Raw genomic sequence first — 10,000 nt, forward strand, 5'->3', positions numbered from 1 at the left:
GAGGAGGAGTCAGGACAAACGAGCCGAAAGGTCTCGTCATGAAAACGATGCAAAGATTCAAGATTCAAGATTCAAGATTTTTATTGTCACTCCATGGTACAAGTATCACGTGTGAAATTCTTGTGCTGTGGACTCCGTTTACAACATAGTACAAATATAACAGGGCATATGAGTGCAAAAACAACAACAAGCAATAAGGCAGTATAGTGATAAGATAAGTCAGAGACAGGGGCATATTCACTGCACATAGGTGCACATGTCGTGTGCATACTTTGGACGTGCTTAAACATTTTAAATTCGACGTATTTGACGTACAGGTGCAAATAGCATATTCCTTATTAAACATACAATTAAACTCTGCGTTTTAAATTTGGCGTATTTGACATACAGGTGCAAATAGCATATTCCTTATTAAACATACAATTAAACATTAGACATACGTAATGGTAGCAGCTACAGTGCGGTACAGTACGGCTACTACACTATTTGTGTATGTTCAGGAGTCTCGTGGCCTGCGGGAAGAAACTGTTCCTCAAGCGACTCAAAGCGGAAAACAGCTGAGAGACAGAAGAGAAGGTCAAGCAGAGAGAGAAGGAAAACAGATCAGATAGAAAGAAAGCACAGGGGGCTTCTTTGCGTGACAAAATCACCAAAGGAGGAGATTTTGCAAAAAGTTCTTAAAGTTGATTTTTTTGTTTGAGAGATTCAAATATGAAGTCAAAAAGATCAATGCATGTGTAACCCAATGACTGAGTCCTCGTGAGTCCAGAGTGGCCAGTGGGTTGGCTAAACTCACTCCCCTGGCCTGTATAAAGGCCTATTAATCAATCAATCAATCAATACATTTTGTATTTGTATAGCACCAAATCATAACAAGAGTTATCCCAAGCGATCTAGCTCTCTCTTGGCATACTGGCTAGCGTGTGCGCTTTGGAAGCGGGAGGTCGGCGGTTCGAATCCCGCTCCACTGCTGGGCGAGCCCTTAACATGGGTTGCTACAAGTGGCGTCAACACAACGCAGGTTACACATGTACATATGGTACATCTTAAAACAATGAATCAAAATCACTCTTTGGATAGAAGACAAACTGAAAAGCTCATAAATCAAAATCATGGAGAGGAGTGGAAAAGAAAACATGTGTTGTTGTTTTGCGTTGGTTTCTTGTTTTACTATAACCTGACAGATCATGAAGAAAGTAGAGCAGAGGTGAAAAAAGAGACCAACTATTTTCTTACACGCAGGGCAGCGCCGGAGTCAATACAGCCAAGGTTCAAAGTAAGCCTAGCAAAACGCTCATCAAAATTTTGGCCATTTGAAGCCCAATTTAGAGGAATATCTCATTTTAAATCAGAGAGTTCCCCAAACTCTTGAGTAGCCAGTCAGATTGAAAAAGTGGCCGGATCATGTTTGCGGTGTTTGTTCCAGTGGTCCTTTTCCCAATTAATAAACAAACCTCAAATATGTATCCATGAGTGTGACAATCTCCCTGCAGGGCTTGACATTTGCTTTTTTGGCCACCTGCCAATATGGCTGCTAGAAGTTACCAGCCAATTAGAATTTCCACTAGCCAAAATGTTTTTCTTGAAATAAACCCAAATATGAGTGTGTTAATTTAAGCATAAGTATCAGTAAGTGGCCCGGGATTCTCAAAGCCTGTGTTGGGGGTCACACAAGAACAAAAATGCACTCTTGAAGCTAAATAAATCCAAAACCAACAAGTTAATTATTTACATTTTTTACTTCAATGTAGAACAGTCATTTTACTTTTAGATTACTTTTAGCCTTTTAGTCATAAAGATTATTGAAAGATATTCCATATTCCAGACTGAAATGTTATAACAGAAGTAGAGTATTGGCCAGAATGACATGAACATTTGGACACTTAGGCCATGTTCACATTACAGGCAAATCCGATTTGCTGATAAAGTCATTAATCATCATTATCTTGATTGGTTTCCCAAATCTGATTTGGGAGTGTGTCCGCACTGCCACAAATCAGATTCTCAAGTCGGATCTGTGTGTCCAGACCTAAACAGCCTATCTGCACGGGTTGCTATGGTAACGACGTGGGCGTCAGTAAATACGTAGGTCGGTGACGTGGTTTTCCTGCACAGAAGCATTTGATGACGAGTTGCGAGTGACGTTCAAATCAGATTTGGTGGATCTGCGCGTCCGCACTCAAGTCACATCAGTCGAAAGCAGATTGGAAACTACCTCCATATGTGGTTTGGGACAAGTGACACAAATCAGACTTGGAGCGTCCAGACTCATAAAACCAATCTGGATAAAGTCATTAATAGGTCACTAAAGTTCACAAATCAGATTTGGCCTCCTAGTGTGAACATGGCCTTATTCAGCGGGTATCTTGTATGTTGCATTCAGGTGCACTGTAAAAAAATAAAGTCAAGGGCCCTTGGAATCTTCCACACTTCCCCCCGCCTGGCTACGGCCCTGGACACTCAGCATGGGTTTTTCCTGACTTCTCTATGTGAATGTGAATGTGCACGGACCCAATCTAACGTGCGTGCGAGCCTTTCTCAGACTATTTTTATCCAGCGGACTTCAATGTCATCATCTCCCCTGTGTATGCTGCTCAGTCATACACTCTCCCTCTCACTAACAATACGCCATTGTCTATAGGAGGAACAGGCACTGAGACACCCACAGTTCACTGGAAGGACAGTTAGATCAGTCAGGCCCTGGGCCTTAGGTGCTGTCGCCCTCCATTCACTCTTCCCCCTGTGAAGGCCAGTGCATCTGAGCTGACAGTGCTCACGCACACCCAGGCTGCTCTGCTCCTCTGAACACCCAGGCTGCTCTGCTGCTCTGAACACCCAGGCTGCTCTGCTCCTCTGAACAGCCAGGCTGCTCTGCTCCTCTGAACACCCAGGCTGCTCTGCTCCTCTGAACAGCCAGGCTGCTCTGCTCCTCTGAATACCCAGGCTGCTCTGCTCCTCTGAATACCCAGGCTGCTCTGCTCCTCTGAACAGCCAGGCTGCTCCTCTGAACACCCAGGCTGCTCTGCTCCTCTGAACAGCCAGGCTGCTCCTCTGAATACCCAGGCTGCTCTGCTCCTCTGAACACCCAGGCTGCTCTGCTCCTCTGAACAGCCAGGCTGCTCTGCTCCTCTGAACAGCCAGGCTGCTCTGATGAAGAGAAAAGCTCTTTGTCCAAGATGAGCCATGATGGTTTGGCTTTTTGACGTGACCACTCACACAGTGTGAGGGTGTGGTCAGGGACCACTCACACAGTGTGAGGGTGTGGTCAGGGACCACTCACACAGTGTGAGGGTGTGGTCAGGGACCACTCACACAGTGTGAGGGTGTGGACCACAGGAAAAATGAAGGTGTGAACTGAAACCAAAAAATGTACTTTTTATTTTGATACAGTATTGATATGTACACTGTAGTTTTTATTTTGATACAGTATTGATATGTACACTGTAGTTTTTATTTTGATACAGTATTGATATGTACACTGTAGTTTTTATTTTGATACAGTATTGATATGTACACTGTAGTTTTTATTTGATACAGTATTGATATGTACACTGTAGTTTTTATTTTGATACAGTATTGATATGTACACTGTAGTTTTTATTTGATACAGTATTGATATGTACACTGTAGTTTTTATTTGATACAGTATTGATATGTACACTGTAGTTTTTATTTTGATACAGTATTGATATGTACACTGTAGTTTTTATTTGATACAGTATTGATATGTACACTGTAGTTTTTATTTGATACAGTATTGATATGTACACTGTAGTTTTTATTTTGATACAGTATTGATATGTACACTGTAGTTTTTATTTGATACAGTATTGATATGTACACTGTAGTTTTTATTTGATACAGTATTGATATGTACACTGTAGTTTTTATTTGATACAGTATTGATATGTACACTGTAGTTTTTATTTGATACAGTATTGATATGTACACTGTAGTTTTTATTTGATACAGTATTGATATGTACACTGTAGTTTTTATTTTGATACAGTATTGATATGTACACTGTAGTTTTTATTTGATACAGTATTGATATGTACACTGTAGTTTTTATTTTGATACAGTATTGATATGTACACTGTAGTTTTTATTTGATACAGTATTGATATGTACACTGTAGTTTTTATTTGATACAGTATTGATATGTACACTGTAGTTTTTATTTGATACAGTATTGATATGTACACTGTAGTTTTTATTTGATACAGTATTGATATGTACACTGTAGTTTTTATTTGATACAGTATTGATATGTACACTGTAGTTTTTATTTTGATACAGTATTGATATGTACACTGTAGTTTTTATTTGATACAGTATTGATATGTACACTGTAGTTTTTATTTTGATACAGTATTGATATGTACACTGTAGTTTTTATTTGATACAGTATTGATATGTACACTGTAGTTTTTATTTTGATACAGTATTGATATGTACACTGTAGTTTTTATTTGATACAGTATTGATATGTACACTGTAGTTTTTATTTGATACAGTATTGATATGTACACTGTAGTTTTTATTTGATACAGTATTGATATGTACACTGTAGTTTTTATTTGATACAGTATTGATATGTACACTGTAGTTTTTATTTGATACAGTATTGATATGTACACTGTAGTTTTTATTTGATACAGTATTGATATGTACACTGTAGTTTTTATTTGATACAGTATTGATATGTACACTGTAGTTTTTATTTTGATACAGTATTGATATGTACACTGTAGTTTTTATTTTGATACAGTATTGATATGTACACTGTAGTTTTTATTTGATACAGTATTGATATGTACACTGTAGTTTTTATTTGATACAGTATTGATATGTACACTGTAGTTTTTATTTTGATACAGTATTGATATGTACACTGTAGTTTTTATTTGATACAGTATTGATATGTACACTGTAGTTTTTATTTGATACAGTATTGATATGTACACTGTAGTTTTTATTTTGATACAGTATTGATATGTACACTGTAGTTTTTATTTGATACAGTATTGATATGTACACTGTAGTTTTTATTTTGATACAGTATTGATATGTACACTGTAGTTTTTATTTTGATACAGTATTGATATGTACACTGTAGTTTTTATTTTGATACAGTATTGATATGTACACTGTAGTTTTTATTTTGATACAGTATTGATATGTACACTGTAGTTTTTATTTTGATACAGTATTGATATGTACACTGTAGTTTTTATTTTGATACAGTATTGATATGTACACTGTAGTTTTTATTTGATACAGTATTGATATGTACACTGTAGTTTTTATTTGATACAGTATTGATATGTACACTGTACTTTTTATTTTGATACAGTATTGATATGTACACTGTAGTTTTTATTTGATACAGTATTGATATGTACACTGTAGTTTTTATTTTGATACAGTATTGATATGTACACTGTAGTTTTTATTTTGATACAGTATTGATATGTACACTGTAGTTTTTATTTGATACAGTATTGATATGTACACTGTAGTTTTTATTTGATACAGTATTGATATGTACACTGTAGTTTTTATTTGATACAGTATTGATATGTACACTGTAGTTTTTATTTGATACAGTATTGATATGTACACTGTAGTTTTTATTTTGATACAGTATTGATATGTACACTGTAGTTTTTATTTTGATACAGTATTGATATGTACACTGTAGTTTTTATTTTGATACAGTATTGATATGTACACTGTAGTTTTTATTTTGATACAGTATTGATATGTACACTGTAGTTTTTATTTTGATACAGTATTGATATGTACACTGTAGTTTTTATTTTGATACAGTATTGATATGTACACTGTAGTTTTTATTTTGATACAGTATTGATATGTACACTGTAGTTTTTATTTTGATACAGTATTGATATGTACACTGTAGTTTTTATTTTGATACAGTATTGATATGTACACTGTAGTTTTTATTTGATACAGTATTGATATGTACACTGTAGTTTTTATTTGATACAGTATTGATATGTACACTGTACTTTTTATTTTGATACAGTATTGATATGTACACTGTAGTTTTTATTTGATACAGTATTGATATGTACACTGTAGTTTTTATTTTGATACAGTATTGATATGTACACTGTAGTTTTTATTTTGATACAGTATTGATATGTACACTGTAGTTTTTATTTGATACAGTATTGATATGTACACTGTAGTTTTTATTTGATACAGTATTGATATGTACACTGTAGTTTTTATTTGATACAGTATTGATATGTACACTGTAGTTTTTATTTGATACAGTATTGATATGTACACTGTAGTTTTTATTTTGATACAGTATTGATATGTACACTGTAGTTTTTATTTGATACAGTATTGATATGTACACTGTAGTTTTTATTTGATACAGTATTGATATGTACACTGTAGTTTTTATTTGATACAGTATTGATATGTACACTGTAGTTTTTATTTGATACAGTATTGATATGTACACTGTAGTTTTTATTTGATACAGTATTGATATGTACACTGTAGTTTTTATTTTGATACAGTATTGATATGTACACTGTAGTTTTTATTTGATACAGTATTGATATGTACACTGTAGTTTTTATTTGATACAGTATTGATATGTACACTGTAGTTTTTATTTGATACAGTATTGATATGTACACTGTACTTTTTATTTGATACAGTATTGATATGTACACTGTAGTTTTTATTTTGATACAGTATTGATATGTACACTGTAGTTTTTATTTGATACAGTATTGATATGTACACTGTAGTTTTTATTTGATACAGTATTGATATGTACACTGTAGTTTTTATTTGATACAGTATTGATATGTACACTGTAGTTTTTATTTGATACAGTATTGATATGTACACTGTAGTTTTTATTTGATACAGTATTGATATGTACACTGTAGTTTTTATTTTGATACAGTATTGATATGTACACTGTAGTTTTTATTTGATACAGTATTGATATGTACACTGTAGTTTTTATTTGATACAGTATTGATATGTACACTGTAGTTTTTATTTGATACAGTATTGATATGTACACTGTAGTTTTTATTTTGATACAGTATTGATATGTACACTGTAGTTTTTATTTGATACAGTATTGATATGTACACTGTAGTTTTTATTTGATACAGTATTGATATGTACACTGTAGTTTTTATTTGATACAGTATTGATATGTACACTGTAGTTTTTATTTTGATACAGTATTGATATGTACACTGTAGTTTTTATTTTGATACAGTATTGATATGTACACTGTAGTTTTTATTTGATACAGTATTGATATGTACACTGTAGTTTTTATTTTGATACAGTATTGATATGTACACTGTAGTTTTTATTTTGATACAGTATTGATATGTACACTGTAGTTTTTATTTGATACAGTATTGATATGTACACTGTAGTTTTTATTTGATACAGTATTGATATGTACACTGTAGTTTTTATTTGATACAGTATTGATATGTACACTGTAGTTTTTATTTGATACAGTATTGATATGTATACTGTAGTTTTTATTTGATACAGTATTGATATGTACACTGTAGTTTTTATTTGATACAGTATTGATATGTACACTGTAGTTTTTATTTGATACAGTATTGATATGTACACTGTAGTTTTTATTTGATACAGTATTGATATGTACACTGTAGTTTTTATTTGATACAGTATTGATATGTACACTGTAGTTTTTATTTGATACAGTATTGATATGTACACTGTAGTTTTTATTTGATACAGTATTGATATGTACACTGTAGTTTTTATTTGATACAGTATTGATATGTACACTGTACTTTTTATTTTGATACAGTATTGATATGTACACTGTAGTTTTTATTTGATACAGTATTGATATGTACACTGTACTTTTTATTTGATACAGTATTGATATGTACACTGTAGTTTTTATTTTGATACAGTATTGATATGTACACTGTAGTTTTTATTTTGATACAGTATTGATATGTACACTGTACTTTTTATTTTGATACAGTATTGATATGTACACTGTAGTTTTTATTTGATACAGTATTGATATGTACACTGTAGTTTTTATTTGATACAGTATTGATATGTACACTGTACTTTTTATTTTGATACAGTATTGATATGTACACTGTAGTTTTTATTTGATACAGTATTGATATGTACACTGTAGTTTTTATTTTGATACAGTATTGATATGTACACTGTAGTTTTTATTTTGATACAGTATTGATATGTACACTGTACTTTTTATTTTGATACAGTATTGATATGTACACTGTAGTTTTTATTTGATACAGTATTGATATGTACACTGTACTTTTTATTTGATACAGTATTGATATGTACACTGTAGTTTTTATTTGATACAGTATTGATATGTACACTGTAGTTTTTATTTGATACAGTATTGATATGTACACTGTACTTTTTATTTTGATACAGTATTGATATGTACACTGTAGTTTTTATTTGATACAGTATTGATATGTACACTGTAGTTTTTATTTTGATACAGTATTGATATGTACACTGTAGTTTTTATTTTGATACAGTATTGATATGTACACTGTACTTTTTAATTTGATACAGTATTGATATGTACACTGTAGTTTTTATTTGATACAGTATTGATATGTACACTGTACTTTTTATTTGATACAGTATTGATATGTACACTGTAGTTTTTATTTGATACAGTATTGATATGTACACTGTAGTTTTTATTTGATACAGTATTGATATGTACACTGTAGTTTTTATTTGATACAGTATTGATATGTACACTGTAGTTTTTATTTGATACAGTATTGATATGTACACTGTAGTTTTTATTTTGATACAGTATTGATATGTACACTGTAGTTTTTATTTTGATACAGTATTGATATGTACACTGTAGTTTTTATTTGATACAGTATTGATATGTACACTGTAGTTTTTATTTGATACAGTATTGATATGTACACTGTAGTTTTTATTTGATACAGTATTGATATGTACACTGTAGTTTTTATTTGATACAGTATTGATATGTACACTGTAGTTTTTATTTGATACAGTATTGATATGTACACTGTAGTTTTTATTTGATACAGTATTGATATGTACACTGTAGTTTTTATTTTGATACAGTATTGATATGTACACTGTAGTTTTTATTTGATACAGTATTGATATGTACACTGTAGTTTTTATTTGATACAGTATTGATATGTACACTGTAGTTTTTATTTGATACAGTATTGATATGTATACTGTAGTTTTTATTTGATACAGTATTGATATGTATACTGTAGTTTTTATTTGATACAGTATTGATATGTACACTGTAGTTTTTATTTGATACAGTATTGATATGTACACTGTAGTTTTTATTTGATACAGTATTGATATGTACACTGTACTTTTTATTTTGATACAGTATTGATATGTACACTGTAGTTTTTATTTTGATACAGTACTTGAGCTGTTTTCTCATATTAACCCCTTTGGCCCCACAGGGTTCAGCTCCCTGCAGGCGGAATGAGCAGGGAACTGGATGTTCTAGTCTTCACTCTGTCATCTACTCTACTCCTGTATTTCTATTTCTCTGGCATCTACTCTACTCCTCTATTTCTATTTCTCTGGCATCTACTCTACTCCTCTATTTCTATTTCTGTCTGTTCATTTCATTTGAATTGAGACCTTCTGATGGCTTTGTGTCCTGATACAGGATCAACATCATTCATTAACATCATTACAATTCACAATCTATTTTCAGCAGTACCTCCTCTGTCCTGTAGGAGCCTGATACGTACTTTTGTCTCTGAGTTCTTTAGCAGGAGCTAAAGGGAGCAGCAATATGCTTTTACAAACCAAATATGACTGAGTCACCTTGTCCCATGCAGGCATTTAAATGTGATTTAAACAGACAATGTGCTTGGAATAAAAGAGGTGCATCAGACCCCTGGCCTCCCTA

The 10,000-nt window shown here is 32.3% G+C and overlaps 1 protein-coding gene across 1 annotated transcript in view; it reads left to right on the forward strand.

Moving 5' to 3' along the window:
• The window catches only part of sema3bl (sema domain, immunoglobulin domain (Ig), short basic domain, secreted, (semaphorin) 3bl), a gene marked incomplete at both ends in the record, with an annotated part of 108,617 nt that overhangs the window by 62,500 nt on the left and 36,117 nt on the right, over positions 1-10,000 (forward strand). The window lies entirely within an intron of this gene.

The sequence above is a fragment of the Poromitra crassiceps genome (genome assembly GCF_964638095.1).
Source record: "Poromitra crassiceps genome assembly, chromosome: 20".
NCBI lineage: Eukaryota > Metazoa > Chordata > Actinopteri > Beryciformes > Melamphaidae > Poromitra > Poromitra crassiceps.